The sequence below is a fragment of the Carettochelys insculpta genome, chromosome 1 (genome assembly GCF_033958435.1).
Source record: "Carettochelys insculpta isolate YL-2023 chromosome 1, ASM3395843v1, whole genome shotgun sequence".
Taxonomy (NCBI): Eukaryota; Metazoa; Chordata; order Testudines; family Carettochelyidae; genus Carettochelys; species Carettochelys insculpta.
In genome coordinates this window covers 225,763,946-225,781,530 of record NC_134137.1, presented here as the reverse complement: position 1 = coordinate 225,781,530, position 17,585 = coordinate 225,763,946, and the positions used below count along the sequence as shown (strand labels likewise).

Here is a 17,585-nt window from a genome sequence, read left to right as displayed (position 1 = left end):
ATAAAAAAGGAGATCCCACGATGCCATTTTTAGTCCCTTTTCAGAACAGAACTGCATTTTAAAAGTACAACTAACATCTCATTCTTATCATATGCTCTCTCAAGCAAGAAAAGTGAGAATTTGTTTACTCATTGTATAATGTTGCTTTAAAAATTACTAAAAGGAATGATTTTGGGATTGTTTAGTCCTCATTCCAGACATCCAGGTACTCCCTCCCTACAGCCACAGGTTTCAAACCCTTACAGGAGTTACATCAGCCCTTTGCCCTTCCAAGGTAGGTAAACTGAATGCCATGCAGTTTATGCTAGCTGCTAAGAAGGCAGAAGACTTGAAGTTCTGAAGAGATGGGAAAAATCCCATTTGTTGCTGTGCCCTGAATTCCCACCATTTACCCCACCGGTGGCTGTGTGACAGGGGTGCTTTATGCATAGAGTCTTGTCGTAAGTAGTGAACAAAACTGGCAAATAACAGTCTCAGCAGAGAGGGCTTCTTGGCACTTGGCTTTGATCCCATCTTGTCCCCTGACCCATCAGGCCACCAGTTACCCTCCTGCACCATGATCACATGCACAGAAAATGTATTCTTCCTCTGTGCCCCCTAAGATAGATATTCAAGCCTCCACCTCACTTCCTTGTGTCCTGCAGGCTCAAGTGTACATTTTAGTACGTAGCTAGCTCACAGGTGACCATGCAAGTCTCCGCTTGGATGCCCGTGCTTGCTGCTAAGCAGAAAGGACCAGGGTGCCGCCAGGCCTGTGAAGCTGTGCATTGCCAACCCGATGCCCCGCCTCCCACAAGAGAGCACAGCAGACTGTCCCAGTGGCATCACTAGGGAAAGAGTGCCTGTGCTGATTACTGCCAGCAGCAGTCAGCAACAGCTGACAGAACACTATTAGTATTTCAGGGTGCTAGTCAGCAGAAGGAGAACCGCTGCCAGTGTCCAAATCCACAAAGGGCAGAAGGTGGGGGAAGGAAGGTGAGCAGCCGGGAAAAGGAAAGAGTGGAGAGAGGGCTGGAGACCACTGGGGAAGGAAGAAGAAATGCCCAGGGGGACTTCTGAGGTCCCTGAGACCGTTTCCCCCCTCGCTTCGGATAAATATGTCATGTGGCAAGTCCTGTCAGTTATTCTGCTGGCAAAACACATCTTAGAGCCACACCTGGACCAGTGCATGCTAGGAGCCATCCAGTCCCTACCCCGTATCGCCTTGTGTTGCTGCTGAGAGCTGGGCCTTTTGTGTCATTTCCAAGCATGCTGCACTGCATTCACAAGGATGGGGATCAGAGGATTGGCTGAACAAGCACAGATGCAACTCCCGTGGCAAGAGACCCTTTAGAACAGGGGTGGGCAAATACAAGCCTGTTGGTGAGGCCCTGGCAGGCCCCCACCTCTATATTTACCTGCGCCGTCACAGGTATTGGGTGATCGTGGCTCTCGTTGGCTGCAGATCACCATTCATCGCCAGGGGGAGCAGCGAGAAGCAGCGTCACAGTTCATGACACTTCCATTGGCTGTGAAAGGCAATCCATGGCCAACGAGAGCTGCAATCACTCAACACCTGCAGAGGGGCAGATAAATATAGCAGTGGCAGCCCACCAGGGTTAACCCTGCCACACTGCTACCTTTTAATTGCCTGTCCCTGCTTTAAAACCACATCATTTCAGCCAAGTCTGAACGACTGACTCCATCCCAAGTGCCGAGAGGTGCAGCCACCACCTACGGAACATTTGGGGCAGCCACTGCAAGTGTACGCAAAAAAAGGTCCATGAACCCAAACCAAAGTTGCCTGTTTTGCATAGCAAAACAAAGCAGCAGTCATGTAGCGCTTTAAAAGCTAACAAAATAATGTATTAGGTGATAAGCTTTTGTGGGGTAGACCCACTTCTTCAAATCTGGAGACAGCACAGTATTGGAAATTGGTGCTGAAAGTACAGTACCATCTCCTATTCTGTAACAGAGAGATAGCCGTGTTAGTTTGTATTCTGTCAAACCAAACCAGCCATCATGGAGCACTTTAAACACCAACAAAATAATTTATTAGGTGATGAGCTTAAGTGGGACAGACCTGAAGAAGTGGGTCTGCCCCATGAAAGCACATCACCTAATAAATCATTTTGTTAGTCTTTAAGGTGCTACATGACAGCTGGTTTGTTCTGATAGAGACTAACACAGCTACCTCTCTGTTACTATTTTGCATAGGGTAGACAGAGACGCAAAGGTAGCTTCTCACTCACAAATGAGTGATGGGGAGAGCAGGGCAAAGCCCTGTGGCTTTTGGAAGTATTACAATAAAAGTCCGAGGTATGACTTTTACTGGGAAACCAGTACACAATCTTTCTGTTCCTGTCTCTCTCTTCTTTTTCTTCCCTGTTTTAATTTTTAACTCAAAAATCGAACAAATAATGCTAAGAACCTTCGCTACTAGTCCATTCAACTCCTTTCCCCGATCAATTGAATCGCCGACTTCCATTTATTTAATAAACCCAATTCCACATTTAAAGAATCATTAAACACATTTTGACAAAAAGAAATGGTTCTCTCCCCTCAACAAACTTCTGCAGAGAGTCCTGGCACTTAGGCTCAATTTCTGGCTTGCTCCCTTTCAAACCAGAGCATCTTTGTCACCTTTTTGTAGAAGGAGAAGATTAGATAGAGCCAGGTGATATCACAGCTTTGGGAGCAGAATCCAGGATTACTGATGATCAGTCCTGTGTTTTCTAACCATTAATAACAGTGCTTGCTTTGTGACATTACAGTAGTTCAGCAGTTCCCAAACTTTTTGAGACAGGGACCCATTTTGACAATTCAAGAAGACTTGGTGACCCAAGACAATTCGAGAACAGGGGGGTAAGGGGGTGGGTTTGGCTCCTGACTGATAGGTTGGGAATCCCTACTGTGGCTGAAGCTGAGATGGGACTTGTACTACAGCATTGTACTAGCATCCCAACAGCAAAACTAGAGGTTGTACTTTCATTTATACAAACCCACTTTCATGCAGAAACAACTGACAAGTTGCCAGATGGCAAATTAAATATTTGGCTTCAACAGCCCTCCGCATACAATAAACACAACCTTTCAACTCCCACTGATAATAAAAGACAACACCTGCCACCTGGAAACAGAACCCTGTCCCCCTCCCCCATTCAGGGAGACATAACTGGTTAGACCACCTCTGAAATCAGTACATTTTCCACATTGCCACTGTACGGAACACTCAGAAGCACACTAAATGAGTACCGCTAAATGAAGAAGAAAGCAGCAGGCCAAAAGGACATCGGTGGGGAAAGTACTAGACAAAGACAACACAACAAACATCCGCCCTTTAAAACTTCCATGGTACAGGTTGAACCTCTCTGCTTTAGCACTCTGGTCTAGCAACACGCGTGGTCCGACATGACTTTAGTTAGCCAGATGACCTGTTATCATGGGTGTGGCCAAGTTTCCCATGGTCCCATAAAGTTTGCTGACAACCACCAGTCCTGGCTCTCAGTGTTTTGTGCTGTTATTCAACTCTACTTTACCCCTAAATGTCTTCTAAGAGTCTGGTAAGCAGTGGAAGTGTTGGCAATGCTGCTAGACAATAATGACCTCCTATGGTCCAGTAAATTCTTTCATTCAGCACCAGTGAGCTCCTGAGATTGCTGAACTAGAGAGGTTCAATCTGTAATCAGTGTCTACACAGGAGACAGGCGAATGGATGTGAAAGTCTTATCTGAAAAGAGCCAACCCCCCAGCAAAGTGCATAGTGCCCAGATTAGCTACATTTTTGGGGTATACTCACTGCAAGTTTGAGACACGTCTATAATGACCGACCAGGACTTACAAACCACAGCTTATGGAAAGCACATAGGACAAATACTTCAGAAAAAGGCAGAGCAGATTGAAAGTCTAGGAATTCTAAGGTCATTTTTATACCCTTCAGCCGATCCCTCAGATCTCTTTTAAGGAAGCAGTGTGAGAAAGAGACTTTCATAGGTGAGGATGGGATCTGGGCATCTTTCGGGTATAGGGAGAATGCGCTGGGGTGCGGTGGGGGGGCACTCAAGCACTCTTACAGAACCCTTCACTGAACAGGAAAACAAAACAAAACTTTAATACAGTAAACCCTCAAGTTATACAGTGGCTGTGTTCCTGCAACCCCAGCATAACTCGAATTTCCACACAAGTCAGGGGAGATAGGAACCAGGCTGCAGCTCCCATGGGCTTGCAGGAGCCGGGAAAGTGACCAGCTCACTAGGACTTGTCAATTTCTTGGCTCCCTGCAGCTGGGGACCTGCCTGTGAAATACCATTAACTTTACAAATTGCTGCCAATTTAGCTTAACTACCCTACAGATAGCACCAGAGAGGTACCATGTTAGTGTGTACTCCAACAAAACAAAACAGCAGTAATGTAGCACTTTAAAGACTAACAAAATGATTTACTTGGTGATGAGCTTTTGTGGGACAGAGATTGATCTGAAGAAGTGGATCTGTCCCACGAAAGCTCATCACTGAATAAATAATTGTTAGTCTTTAAAGTGCTACATTTCTACCCTAGAGATAAGCCTTCTCCACACAGCTAGTTAAAAGATTGGAAACTGATTAAAAGATCGGAAACAAAGGGTAGGAATAACTGGTCAGTTTTCAGAATGGAGAGAGAGAAATAGTGGTGTCCCCCAGGAGTCTGTGCTGGGACCAGTCCTATTCAACATATTCATAAATGATCTGGAAAAAGGGATAAACAGTGAGGTGACAAAATTTGCAGATGACAAAACTACTACAAATAGTTAAGTCCCAAGCAGACTGTGAAGAGCTACAAAAGGATCGTACTAAACTGGGTGATTGAATTTCGTCTGCCATTTTGTTACCCAATGTTGATAAATGCAAAGTTACACACTTTGGAAAATATAATCCCAACTATACATATAAAATGATGGGGTCTGACTGAGCCGTTACCACTCAAGAGATCTTGGAGTCATTGTGGATAGTCCTCTGAAGACATCCACTCAGTGTGCAGTGGCAGTCAAAAAAGCTAACAAAATGTTGGGAATCACTAAGAAAGGAACAGATAGGACAGAAAATGTCATATTACCTTTACATAAATCCATGGTATGTCCACATCTGGAATACCGTGTATAGATGTGGTTGCCCCAACTCAAAAAAGATATATTGGAATTGGAAAAGGTTCAGAAAAGGACAACAAAAAGTATTAGGGGTATGGAACGTCTGCCATATGAGGAGAGATTAATGAGACTGGGACTTTTTAGTTTGTAAAAAAGACAATTAAGGGGCAATATGAGAGAGGTATATAAAATCATGAGTGGTGTGGAGAAAATAGATAAGGAATTATTATTTATGCCTTCTCACAACACAAGAACTAGGGGTCACCAAATGAAATTAATAGGCAGCAGGTTTAAAACAAACCATAGGAAATATTTTTTCACACAACACACAGTTAAGCTGTGGAACTCCTTGCTGGAGAATGTCGTGAAGGCCAAGACTTTAGTAAAGTTTAAAAAAGAACTGCATAAATTCATGGGGGATACGTCCATCAATGACTATTAGCTAGGGTGGGAATAGAGGGTGTCCTTAGCCTCTGTTTGCAAGAGGCTGGAAATGGGTGACAGGGAATTGATCACTTGATGATGACCTGTTCTGTTCATTCCCTCTGGGGCACCTGGCATTGGCCACTGTCGGAAGACAAGATACTGGGCTTGATGGGCCTATGGTCTGACCCAGTATGGCCGTTCTTATGTTCTTATGCCTCTTAACGTACTTCTCACTTGATTAACCCAGGAAGCTGCTGCTCAGCTGGGGAAAGCCGCTTCTCTCCTTATAACAAAAGCAGGGCATTACAGCAGCCTCGTTGGTGCTTCCAAGATAGCAGAAGTACCAGAGTTTGTTTTGCCGCTGTCTGATGCCTGGGCCCACAATGGAATTTCTCACCTGGATTTTGCTGTCCTTAGTCCTGCTGTGCACCCAGCAGCACAGGCATATCAAGTAAGCGGGGAGCGTCCAGGGTTTTTCCTTATGTGTTGTTATCCACCTTTGCCAACTACACTCTGAGTCCAGGAGCTCCTGCGGATCTCTGTGCCCTGCTTTTGTTATCTGGAGACAAGCGGAGCAGCAGTGTCCCAGGTTAAACGAGTGAGAGGTACTTTAACATTCCTGCTGTGTGAAGTTGAGGCTCAGTTTGAAGCAGTGTGCTGTTGCTCAGCAACAGCGACCCCCACAATCTCTCCAGGGCCCAAGAGAAACGTAGGCAGGGCAGGGCGAGGTGGGGAGTAGGGTCAGCCCTCCTCAGCTCCTGGGCTGCGTCCTGTGCCCTGCCTCATACTAAGCAGAGCAGAAGCACCATGCCAGCACTGCTGTCCCAGGGTGCCATCCCCATTTGCAGCTGCTTTTCAGAAGCTTCTTCCAAGCAGACCTTCTTCTGTGCAAATCTGGTTGCTGAAAATAACCCGCGAAACTACAGATTGGATCCTAGCAAGCGCAGGAGGACGCAAACTACAAATGCTCCCTCTGGACTCGAGTCGCGTTAATATGAAAACATGTAAGTCGAGTGAGTAAAGTGAGGGTCTACTGTAGTGGTAAGAGAAAATATTTCAACAACATAAAATTATCCTGTAGCACTCACAGCAGCAGGATATTGTTGAAGCAAATAGCTTAGCAAAACTGTAATGAAGGATTAACTACAGCAAACCCTTGAGGTATGCGCAATCAAGTTGCACGTCTCGGGTTAACGCGACTGCTGCCCGCGACAGGAGCAGTTTCCTGATCCCCGCAGTGGTGGGGAGCTGAAAACCAGGCTGCACCAGTTGCCCTTCCTTGGCTGGAGCCAGGTAACTGACCAAGGCTGCTGCCCTGCTCAGTTTCCCCTCTCTGTAAGTGGAAGGGAGCCAGGCTGCTGCCTGGTTGCCAGCTCCCCACTGCTTGTGGGATCCTGGAAACTGACCAGCTGGTCAGTTTCCTGGGTCTCACAAGCAGCAACTGGCAGGGAGACAGGAACAAGGCAGCAGCCAGGTCCTGTAAGTGGCAAGCAGCGAGATGTGAACCAGGCTGCCCCCTGGTTCCCGGCTCCCTGACACTTTGGGAGCCAGGAAACTGACCAGCCCCACTGGGGTGGTCAGTTTCCCACCTCCTGAAAACCCAGGGGAGCCAGGAACCAGGCTGCAGACTGGTTCCCGTCTCCCCTGAACTTGCACAAAAATTCAAGTTATGCGGTGGTTGCAGAAAAGCAAGCTCCATGTAACTTGAGGGTTTACTGTAATTGTATGAACTAGGACATTTATACTTATGCTAGCAAAGATGGCAAAAAGTACAGGAACCGTCATCTTCATGCCTCAGGGTGTAAACTGATCAACAGCCAACAGCCGGGAAGAAATTTCTCACATATAGTAAAGGGTTACACAACTACCCAGCAGTACTGTGGGCTTCATGGGCTTCCTTTGTAACATGACATTAGTGCCTGTCAAAAGCAGGATGTTTGTAGTCCATTCATTGGTCTGTTCTGTTAAGACACGGAGAAAGAACTTCAGAATGGGTCTCTTCTAGTACAAGTGTTCTGACCCTTTGGTCTAATTTGGTTGTACAAGATCTACATTTCTCTATCACAAAGAGGTGGGCATAGCAATGCTCAAGTCTCATCCTGCATGTGAGATTTAAAATAAAGAAGCTGGCAGGAATTACTAAACTAAGAACATTACCCAAAAGTCACTTGGCCTTGTCATCTGAGAGCTGGAAACAGTTTCAGCTTGATACCCAAAATAGCATTTCTATACATAATAATGACACATTTATAAGGTCTGAGAATTCACATCCTACTGGGGCTAGAAACAAAAGCCTTATACACTGAAAGAAATGAGTAAGCCACTCTTCATCTCACTGATATAAAGCAACTGATTCTACACCTGATGAGTTAGGAGATCTAAGACCTCAAATCTGCTACTAGTCCAGGGCTACATATCACCCTGCCTAGGCCTCAGGCTGCGATAATTTTTGGGGAAAATAAAAATACAGTTTTAAAGATGCCATTACTGAAGCAGCTCAGATATTGGACAGTTAGAATAAATCAAAGGGAAGATGGATTAGCAGGAAGAGTGCATATGAGGCAATTTATGGCCACGATGTGTGTCTATAAACAGACAATTCTTGAGTTGTCTTCCCTCCACAGAATTTAACAAGCAACTGTACAGACACACAATAGAACTGAAACACAGCCACTGCTCAAGAGCAGATATGCAGTTCTCTGGTTGGCAAACTACTGCATGACAATGGGTAAGGAAATTTCAGCTAGGAGTACTGAGGGTTTAAATATTGTCAGTTATGTGAGGGGAGGGAGGAGAGAATGTTATTTTTAAAGCCATTTGTACAGCAAAAAAAAGATTCTGACTTAGGATCCTGTGTGCTAATTTGAGCCAGTGGCAATTTTTTATGGCCAAGTTAACTACAGTAAACCCTCGATTTAACGGACCCCCATTTCATGGGCTTCGGAAATAACAGATGCTGTCCGCCAGACCCCCATAAATGCCGCGACTCACCAGAGCCACTGCAGCTAGGGCTGCAGGAGCCGCCAGGGCCACCACATCTGGAGCCGCCATGTGCTCCGCGTGTGTGGGCAGGCAACATACACTGACATGCTGCGTGTGAGATGGGGATGCTGTGCACATCCATCTCGCCTACTTGTTCCTAATGGAGTGATCATGGCCGTCTCCTCCATGCTGCCTGCCACCTCGGCCACTACCAGCAGCTGCAGTGTTGGGGTCTGGGGGCTTGTTCTGGGCAGATCCCCTCTATTCTCCCTCCCCACAAACCCATTGAGTCATCCCAGAAAACGACTGCACCAACACCAGGTGAGCAGCAAACTCCACTGTCACTCCTTGGGGGGTGCCTGATGGCCGAGGGCAAGGGAGAGTGCTCAGTCTCCTCCCAGAAGGGTGGGTGCCCGAACTGGAGAGCTGGCGGGCATCCTGCCAGCCAGAGCCCTGGGAAGAGGCACACCCACACTAGGGAAACTTAGTTTCAACAGGAGTGCCCAGCCTTGGGTGGGTGATGAATGGCTGGGGCAGGTGAGCCCAGAGGCTGTGCTCTGTAAACCACACAAAGAGCCTGCTGCCGAGCTCTTTCTCCGGAGCAGCTGCATTCCTCCCAGGTCTCAGACAGAGCAAGATTCCTTAAACTTCTGCAGTAAATGAGAGACTGGGGTCACTGTGCATGGCCCCACCACAGCTGTGGGATCCTGCTGCCTGGTCCACCAACCTGTGTGTCCAGGGCTGCCCCAGCCTGGCACAAAGGTCACCCACGAGGGCTGGTTATTTGGTAGGCCTATCACGCTTACTCGTACGCTGAACAGTTAACCATTTTAACATTCTCAATTCCTTAATCTTTATACAGTAAGCCAGCCCCTGCAATATGCTAAACACTTTACAATAATGTAGGCAAATGCACTAATATAAGGCTGCTCTGCAGCCCAGAACCATCAGAGCACATAGCATTCCAGCTACCCTTCAAGCTGTCCCTCCTGCCCCATGTACAGAGTCCTGCATTGATACAAAACTGGTATCTCTAGCCACATCTTCAAAAATGATCTGCGGATATCTGCATCCATACCCATGCATGTGAATCTCCACAGCTATAAAGTGGATATCTGCAATTCTGCAGGGTTCTAGATACAAACTTTGTGTCCATTTCCACATCCGCACCCACATCCCATGGATATCCGCTCCTACATCCATGGATTTGAATACCTGTGGGTATCCATGGATCTGCAGCGCTCTATCTATGTGTGAGCTATGGAGGGAGGGGGACTCAAGGCTACTTTGAGATATTTCTCTGGAGCCAGCTAGGCCATTTTCACTGCCTCTGTCACAGATCCCCAAACAGGGCCCCAGGACTTGGGCCCATGCAAATAAATATATTTAAATACAAGAAAGGGAAAAAATCTTTACTGCAGAATTAAAGTTTCAGAATGACGGGGGAAAAAAAGTCAGATTCCAATGATTCAAGTAGTTACTCCAACCTTAACTCCGCCCTCCAATGTATTAAAAGTCTGCATTAATTCCATAACATCAAAATAACATTTAAGAAGAGAGTGTGAGATGGGAATTGGCCAATATTTTAAAATATGAGTGCTTGGTAATGCACCTTAATCTGCATTTAGGGACTAGAATAAAAATGGCTTTATTTTCAGAAGAGCTGAACTCTCCCAGTTCTGTATGACCCTTGAATACCAGCCTACATTTATTTTGGTCCCTTAGTGTGCATGTAGATGCCTAAATTGAGCTTAGGCTATAAATATACAACAGTAGCGGTGACTGAATTAACATTGCCAGAGCTTAGTTTTCAAAATATCCTGATTTCTGAGAACAGAATGTGGGACCGCAAAGGTACTTAGGTCCTTCTGTCTTGCAGCTAGACGCCTACACCCTAGTTTTGGCTATACTGTGAGCCACAAAGCTGCTGCTGAATGCTCGGCATAAACTCAGCATCTAAGTTTTTCAGAGCAACATTTCCCTCAGTTCCTGCTTGCCTCTGGGCATACACACTGCTACCTTCTTTGAGGTGCCCGGATGTTGCCTCTCATCTCAGCCCAAGAGATTCGCAAGTCAGGGGAAGACAAGCATTCAGTCACCTAAGCACATATTGGGAGCACTCCAGGAGGAGGAGGTGTCAGAAGCAGCATCAATGTCTACACCAGGCAAAGTAAGTCAACCGCAGATACACAAGTTGTCTAGCTATGGCAACTGCGTAGCTAGAATAGATATATCTGTGCTCAGCTTCCTTGTCTGTCCTTACAGAGAAGGTTGACAGGAGTTTCTCTTGTTGACCTCCTTTATTGCTCATGTCTCACAAGGAATATAGGGGTCAACTGCGACCCGAGAGGTCGGTTTTACGCATTCATGCTGAACACACGAAATCGAACCTTGGAAGATTGACCCTGAGCGGATTGCTCGTCTGGGCTAGTGTAGGCAAAGCCTTAGTCCATCACTACAACACTTGTTTAGGATGTGGGAGGCTCACATATAATTTTCCCATCTCTGCCAGGAAGGAAGGCAGGACTGAAGATGACTCTTCCCCATCTCAAGAGAGTGCTCTAAACACTGGATCAGGACACAGTAAACCCCTGAAAGGCACAAGTTTGAGTCGTGCTTAACTTGCATTAATGTGAGTTAAGTACAACTCGAAGTCACTCTGCAGCTGTCTACCCGCCTGGCTCCCCCAGCGGTGTGGCTTCTCCCAGGCTTCCTCCAGCTGTCCACCCAGCGTGGCTTCTCCCAGCTGGGGAGAAGACACTCCTGCATCCCAGAGCAGTGAGGAGCCAGGAACGAAGCAACAGACTGGCTCCCATCTCCCCTTTGCTGGCTGGAGCTGGGAAACTGACCAGCACTCGGACAGACCCACTCAGATAGAAGACTGGTGATGGTCAGTTTCCTGGCTGCCTGTCAGTGGAGGGGAGCCAGGAGCCAGGCTGCTGCCTGGTTCTCAGCTCCCCACCTCACTGTGGGAGACAGGAAAATGACCAGGGCTAGTGCCCTCATCAATTTCCTGGCTCCTCTGAATTGTGAAGGAAATTTGACTTATGCAGTGGTTGCAAGAACACACCACCAGTCTACTGGAGTCTGATTTCAGGCTCTCTACTCAATTTTTCCTCTTGAAGCTGCTGTCCTTTGGATAAAGAATGAATGAATGAATGAGTGGAGCTGGGAGACTGGACTTAAATTTCACGTTGGTGTGCTAATCACTGGCCTACAGGCTCATTCCCATTTTTCTTTCTGATGGTAGAAATATTTATCCACATCGGAATAGTCTTCGGGCCAAAGAGGCAGAATACACAGAAATGACCCTGGAGTCCAGTGTTCAGGGCAAGTTTGAAGTTTCCAAGTTCCAATGTTTTGAGTTTTATCTACCCATATTCACTTGGTTTGTTTTTACCCTCTCTTAAATCCAAAACACTGATAGGATTTTGCTCAGAGTTTATTAAACAAACAAACATGGTTCCAAGAATTCCAGCCCACAAGGTAAAAGTTTCCACAGAAAACACAGGAGTAGGAAAACAACACATTAAAGTAATTTATACAAGCACGCACCACTGATACACTACCATAAGTATGTTCCCTCCTCGTGTCTGGTGTTGGCTAGCAAGCTGATCAACAGCCCAGACAATTTATTCCTTATTTGACCACCATCAGGTAATCCAGCAAGAACGCCGTGATGTAGGCCTGGCCTACCTTTTGGATTGCCAGCTGTTAGCAAGCCTACTTAAGAACCTTGATTGCTTTTTTTTTTTTATCATATACTAATGCCACCTGTTGGAACGAAAAGCAAACTAATTGAAAGTTGAGCCTCTTGACTGGCGAGAAACTTCTAGAACACTGCACGTATCCATATCCTTAGGCGTATAACAGGCTGTGAACACACGTCTAGGGCCCAACCAAATTCATGGCCCATTTTGGTCAATTTCACAGTCACATGATTTAAAAAATGGTAAATTTTACTATTTCAGATATTTAAATTGAAATTTCACACCACTGAAATTGGGGGTCCTGATCCAAAAAGGAGTTATGCAGGGGCCACAAGCCTATTGTATAAGGTCGTAGCACTACTACCTTTCCGTGCAGCTGCACTGCTTTCAGAGCTAGACGGCTGGAGAACAGTGGCTGCTGGCCAGGGATGCGGCTCTGAAGGCAGAACTAGCACCAACAATAGTGCTGAAGTAAGGATGGCACGGTATGGTATTGCTACCTTTATTTCTGCACGGCTGCCTGCAGAGTTGGGACCTTAGTTAGCAGCTGCTACTCTCCGGGCAACCAGCTCTGAAATCAGCAGTAAAGACATAAGGGCGACATAGGTATTGCACTGCTGCCCTTACTTCTGCACTGCTGCTGGTGGAGTGCTGCCTTCAGAGCTGGGCACCCAGCCACCAGTACAACCACTGCTCTCCAGCAGCCCACTTCTGAAGGCAGCACAGAAGTAAAGGTGGCAATACCATGACCCTCCTGAAACAACCCTGTGATCCCCTCTGGCAACCCCCTTGTGGGTCAGGACCCCCAGTTTGAAAAACACTGGTCTCCCCCATGAAACCATTAAGAGTACACAGTAAAAGCACCCAAAAGGCCACATTTCATGTGAGAACACCACATTTCACGGCCTGTGGTGTGTTATGTGTGGCTGTGAATTTGGAAGGGCCTGACAGATGGCACTTTACAGAGCACTTTGAACAAGGCAGAGTCCCTGCCCCAAAGGCCTACAATTTAAACTGACTACTAGATGATCATGTAAAAATTAACTCAGAAGGGAGGGAGGGAGAAGAGGAAATATTTTCCCCAGCACACACTGAAAAAAGCACAGCCATGAAACTACTAGAAGGCCTGTCACCCACCCAGAAAAACTGGAGTTAAAATGACTGTTTTTTCTTTTATAGTTGCTGTGTTTGTTTTTATTTCATTTCAATTTTTCCTGTGTAACTGTTCAGTCCTGACTAACATTCACATTTAAATACTAACTTAACAGTGCTAAAAAAGGTGTTAATAAATAATTATTCCTTCATTTTTTATAACTTCTTTTTGGGGTTTTGTTTTTTCCTGAGCTAAAACAACTCCGTTAAGTAGCTTGATTTTTGTATCTCTCTAAAACTAAGCCTATCTGAGACCATAAAGTCTTCCTTGCTTTAGTTACTGTTGTCATTATTGGAAAAAATTAGCGCTTTAAAATGTTTGCCCATATCTGACATTTTGACAATATTTGACCGGTCAATTGGCCAATCATATTTGGACCAGTCATATGCCCAACTCTCATCCTACATCTACACTGAAACTCCTTTGCAGCCTTCGCTACAGCAGGAAGTCATCAACAGAAGTGATAGGCTGCAAGTGCGATTCTTCAAAAGAACTTAAAATTATTTAAAAGAACTGACTTATTCTCACAAAACCCCTGCTCAAGGAGGAAGGTACACGTTATTCCCTTTCAACAGATAGGATAGTTGCGGCACAGAGAAAGATAAGGACCAAATTTGCAAAATTATCAACTTTGTGTGTTCAACTTGAGACAAATTTGGCCTTGTTTTCAAAAGCACTGGGCATCTCCAATGCCACTAGAAGTCAATCAGAACTGGGTGGCTCAGCCTTTCTGAAAAAATTAGGCCCCATCCATGAAGAGACTCAGTATTATAACACTGAGTGTCATTGTGCCTAACTCTTAAGCACCAAGAAAAATCCCAGGATCAACACTGGGATCCATGAAGCCAAGCTAAGTACTCAGCCTCCCTCTACAGAGAATGCAGAGAGCCAGGCGCCACACAATGGGACACACAAAAGAGAGCTGTATGCACTAAGCTTCTTCCTCTCTGAGACAGACACCTAGGTCTAGGCTGCAGGGAGACTACAGAGTCATTTGTCTCTCTCAGTCTGGCTCAGTCAGTCATTGGCCCAGAGAAAGAATGGCTCTGCACTCCATTGGTCAGGGCACCCAGGCGGGAGCTGGAAGACCCCAGGTCTCCAACCACTCTTTCATTATTTACCACCAGTAGGAGAGACTAAAGGTGCTCCACACAAGAATATCTCAAGGCCCAGGGCTCAGAACATCTCCCCTGAGGGAGACCCCTGTTCACCTCTCTCCCCCTATGGCAGAGGGGTGGGAATTTAATTTAGCAGTGGTCTAAAAGTTGTAAAGTGGACAGCAGCGCTACCATCTCCTTCTCCAGGCCGTTCCCGAATGGGCACCAATCCAGTAGATAACCGCTGAGCACGCTTCCTCGATCAGGGCCCACAGGTAACTTATGTAGCTAAATGCCTGTCTCCTCCTGGTTTATGAAACACTTGGGTGGTTAGGAGGAGACTGGTGCCTGGACACCTGGAGAGAGACACCACTGCATGTGCCCAAAGGCACAAACATAGGCTCCTAAGGAACTTTTCCCCTAAAATTTTAGGCACTGAGCAAGCTTAGAAAACCTACCGGATTCATCAGCACTTTTGTAGATCACAATGGACCCAAAACTGGGACTTAGGCTCATAAGTACTTTGCAGATTCCTTCCCAATGTGCCTCAAATTAGGCACCCAATGTTGCTAGCTGCTATCAAAAAGGTCCATTCACTTGGATTTCACAAATTTACAAAGTGAGACAGTGTCAGAGCAAAGAATAAAAACCACCAGAGCTGACTCGTGGCCTCTTCCTCTGGTCAGTAGGCAGCACTCCCATCCTCTATGCTGGTTTTGACTCCAACATGAAAATAGGAAGCTGCTTGAGAACAAGATGCAGGGCAGAAATGTTCACATCTTAGAGAATCCCAGCACGAGCAGGTCCTACAGGTACAGAGTAAAATCCTGGGTTCAAACAAGTCAATAATAAAACCCCAGTGATGTTTGTAGGGACAGGATTTTACCCACTGGTTATGACTAGGGCTGGATATTATGGTGCTTTGTGTGAAGGCATGTTCTAGCTCTGAGAAACTTCTTAGAGTAGGGAGTAAGAAGTACTGAGAGCAACCTCAACTGATATAATCATTAAGAAAGTTAAGGTACTGGAATGGGGATTAAAGGGACTGGCTTCTATTTCCTGATCTGCCACTGACACATTGTGTGATCTCGGACCTTTCCTGTCCCATCTCTGTATATCAGTTTCCCTGGACAAAAATTCCTAATGAGAACAGATACACAGGCCCCTCGGCTGTCAATTAAGGCGAGGCTTTTTCTCCTAGAACTTCACAATCCACTGCTTTGGAGCATGGACATCTCAGTCATTCACGGCTAGTCAAAGATGGCAGCAATATCAGAGGCCTGCTGTTCACATCCCAAAAAGTATGCACAAGAGCTATCATACATTGGAAACAAAGCTAGTTCTGTTTCAGTTGACTATTCATGGTTAAAGTGACCCCAGAATAGCTAACATGCAACCTCATACAATAAACTGAGTCGTCATCTTAACTACCACTCCATGAAATGGAGGATAATCAATACATCGCTTTATTAGGAGTGCACAATTCCCACCTCCTGGAGAATGGTGTCTTACTGGATATTATAAGTGCTTAGACTAATTATGTTTCAGCATTTGTGATTCGTGGCTGCAACCAGATGTATATATCCCATGTCCTACTCGATCTGACATATTTTCTCAATCATTTAAAACGCTGGGTGGAGTTCTGAAAGAAAAAAACCCCAAAGACAACCAAACTTAAACATAAGCCCAAAGGAACTTTGTGGTGTTTAAAATCCAAACCCCAGCTTTTCAAAGAGCAGGTCTCTCATCTAAATCCCACCCCCCCAGAGCTCTCCCAACCCCCGATTCCTGGGGTCTCTGAAATCCAAATCTGGAGCCCAAGTTTGTAACTTATGCCTATCACCAGATAAGCTGTGGAAAATACAGTTTTAACACATCTTAACAGCCCGGCTGCAACTTTGCATTTCTGGGCTCCTCCTAACAATGAGATCTTGAGCCAGAAAGAGAGGCAACACTGAAATTTCTGCTCCCCCAGGAAGGCACAGCCTTTCATAGAATCACAGAACACTAGAACTGGAAGGAACCTCAAAGAGGTCATCAAGTCCAGTCCCCTGCCCTCTCGGCAGGACCAGGCATTGTCTAGACCATCCCTTGTTTGCTATCTAACCAACCTGTTCTTAAATATCTCCAATAGGGAAGATTCCACAACCCCCCTCGGGAATTTATTCCAGTACTTCCTCTGGGGGCGGTAATTCTTCACCCTGCAGCCCAGAGGCATCTAAAAGGAACTCCCTGGGATAAGCGGGCAGGATCCTCACGCTGACTCTGGAGAACCCCTGCCAGCCCCACGAGCACCCCTCCCACGAGAAGGAAAGCCCCAGGCAGAAGCGCGAGGGGGTGCAATACTAAGCCAATCCCCCACCCCCATTCTGGGACAGGCATTTCAAACTCCCAGCGGGGCCCGAGGGAAGGAACCACAGCGCCCTGGCGGGGAGGGGTGGGGAGAGGCACTCACACATCCAAGTGCAGATGGAGGAGGTGCTGGTGCAGCTCAGACATCAGCCAGGAGGACGGTCCCCTTCGCCCAGCAGCAACAAAGAGCCACCCTCTCGCCCCCTCCCGCAGCCGCTGCAGTGCCCGGGGCCCTCTCCAGCCCTGGCGGCAGACTCCGCGTTCCTCGGGCGGGCAGCCCGGCTCCGGCTCCGGCTCCGGCTCCCCACGCGGCCCCAGCCCCGCCGGGAGACTCGCCCAGCGCCTCCCCGCCCTGCCGGGGCCGTCCGGGCGGGCGCAGCCAGCTGCTCAGCGGCGCCCAGCTGCGGGGGTGGGGGGTCGGCAGCTCCCCGCGGAGAGCAGGCGGGAGACGCTAACCCAGCGCAGCCTCCTCGACACCTTTCCCCGCGCTCGCCCCTCAGCTGCGGCGGCGGCGGCTCCCCAGGAGAGACGTGGCAGTGAGGGCTGATGCGCTCATCACCGGGCGACGGCGGCAGCAGCCAGCCCAGGAAGAGAAGGGGGGCGGCCCGGGAGAGGAGCCATGTTGGTAGTGGCAAAGCCGGTGTGGCCGCCCCTCTCCCCGCGCCCTCCCTGAGGTCTCGGCCCTCCTCAGCCTCCCCCGTGCGAAGGGGGCCCTGGGAAGCTGCAGCAGGAGGTCCGCTGTGCCTCGCGGGAGAGGCAGCCTC

The 17,585-nt window shown here is 47.3% G+C and overlaps 1 protein-coding gene across 1 annotated transcript in view; it reads right to left on the bottom strand.

Annotated features, from left to right (window-relative positions):
* The window catches only part of TMEM39A (transmembrane protein 39A), a 40,003-nt gene extending 22,654 nt beyond the window's left edge, over positions 1-17,349 (bottom strand). The window contains exon 1 of the mRNA XM_074983565.1: positions 16,925-17,349. The gene's annotated coding sequence lies outside the window, so the exon portion shown is untranslated. The remainder of the gene's footprint in view (positions 1-16,924) is intronic.
* Between the last annotated feature and the right edge of the window lie 236 nt (positions 17,350-17,585).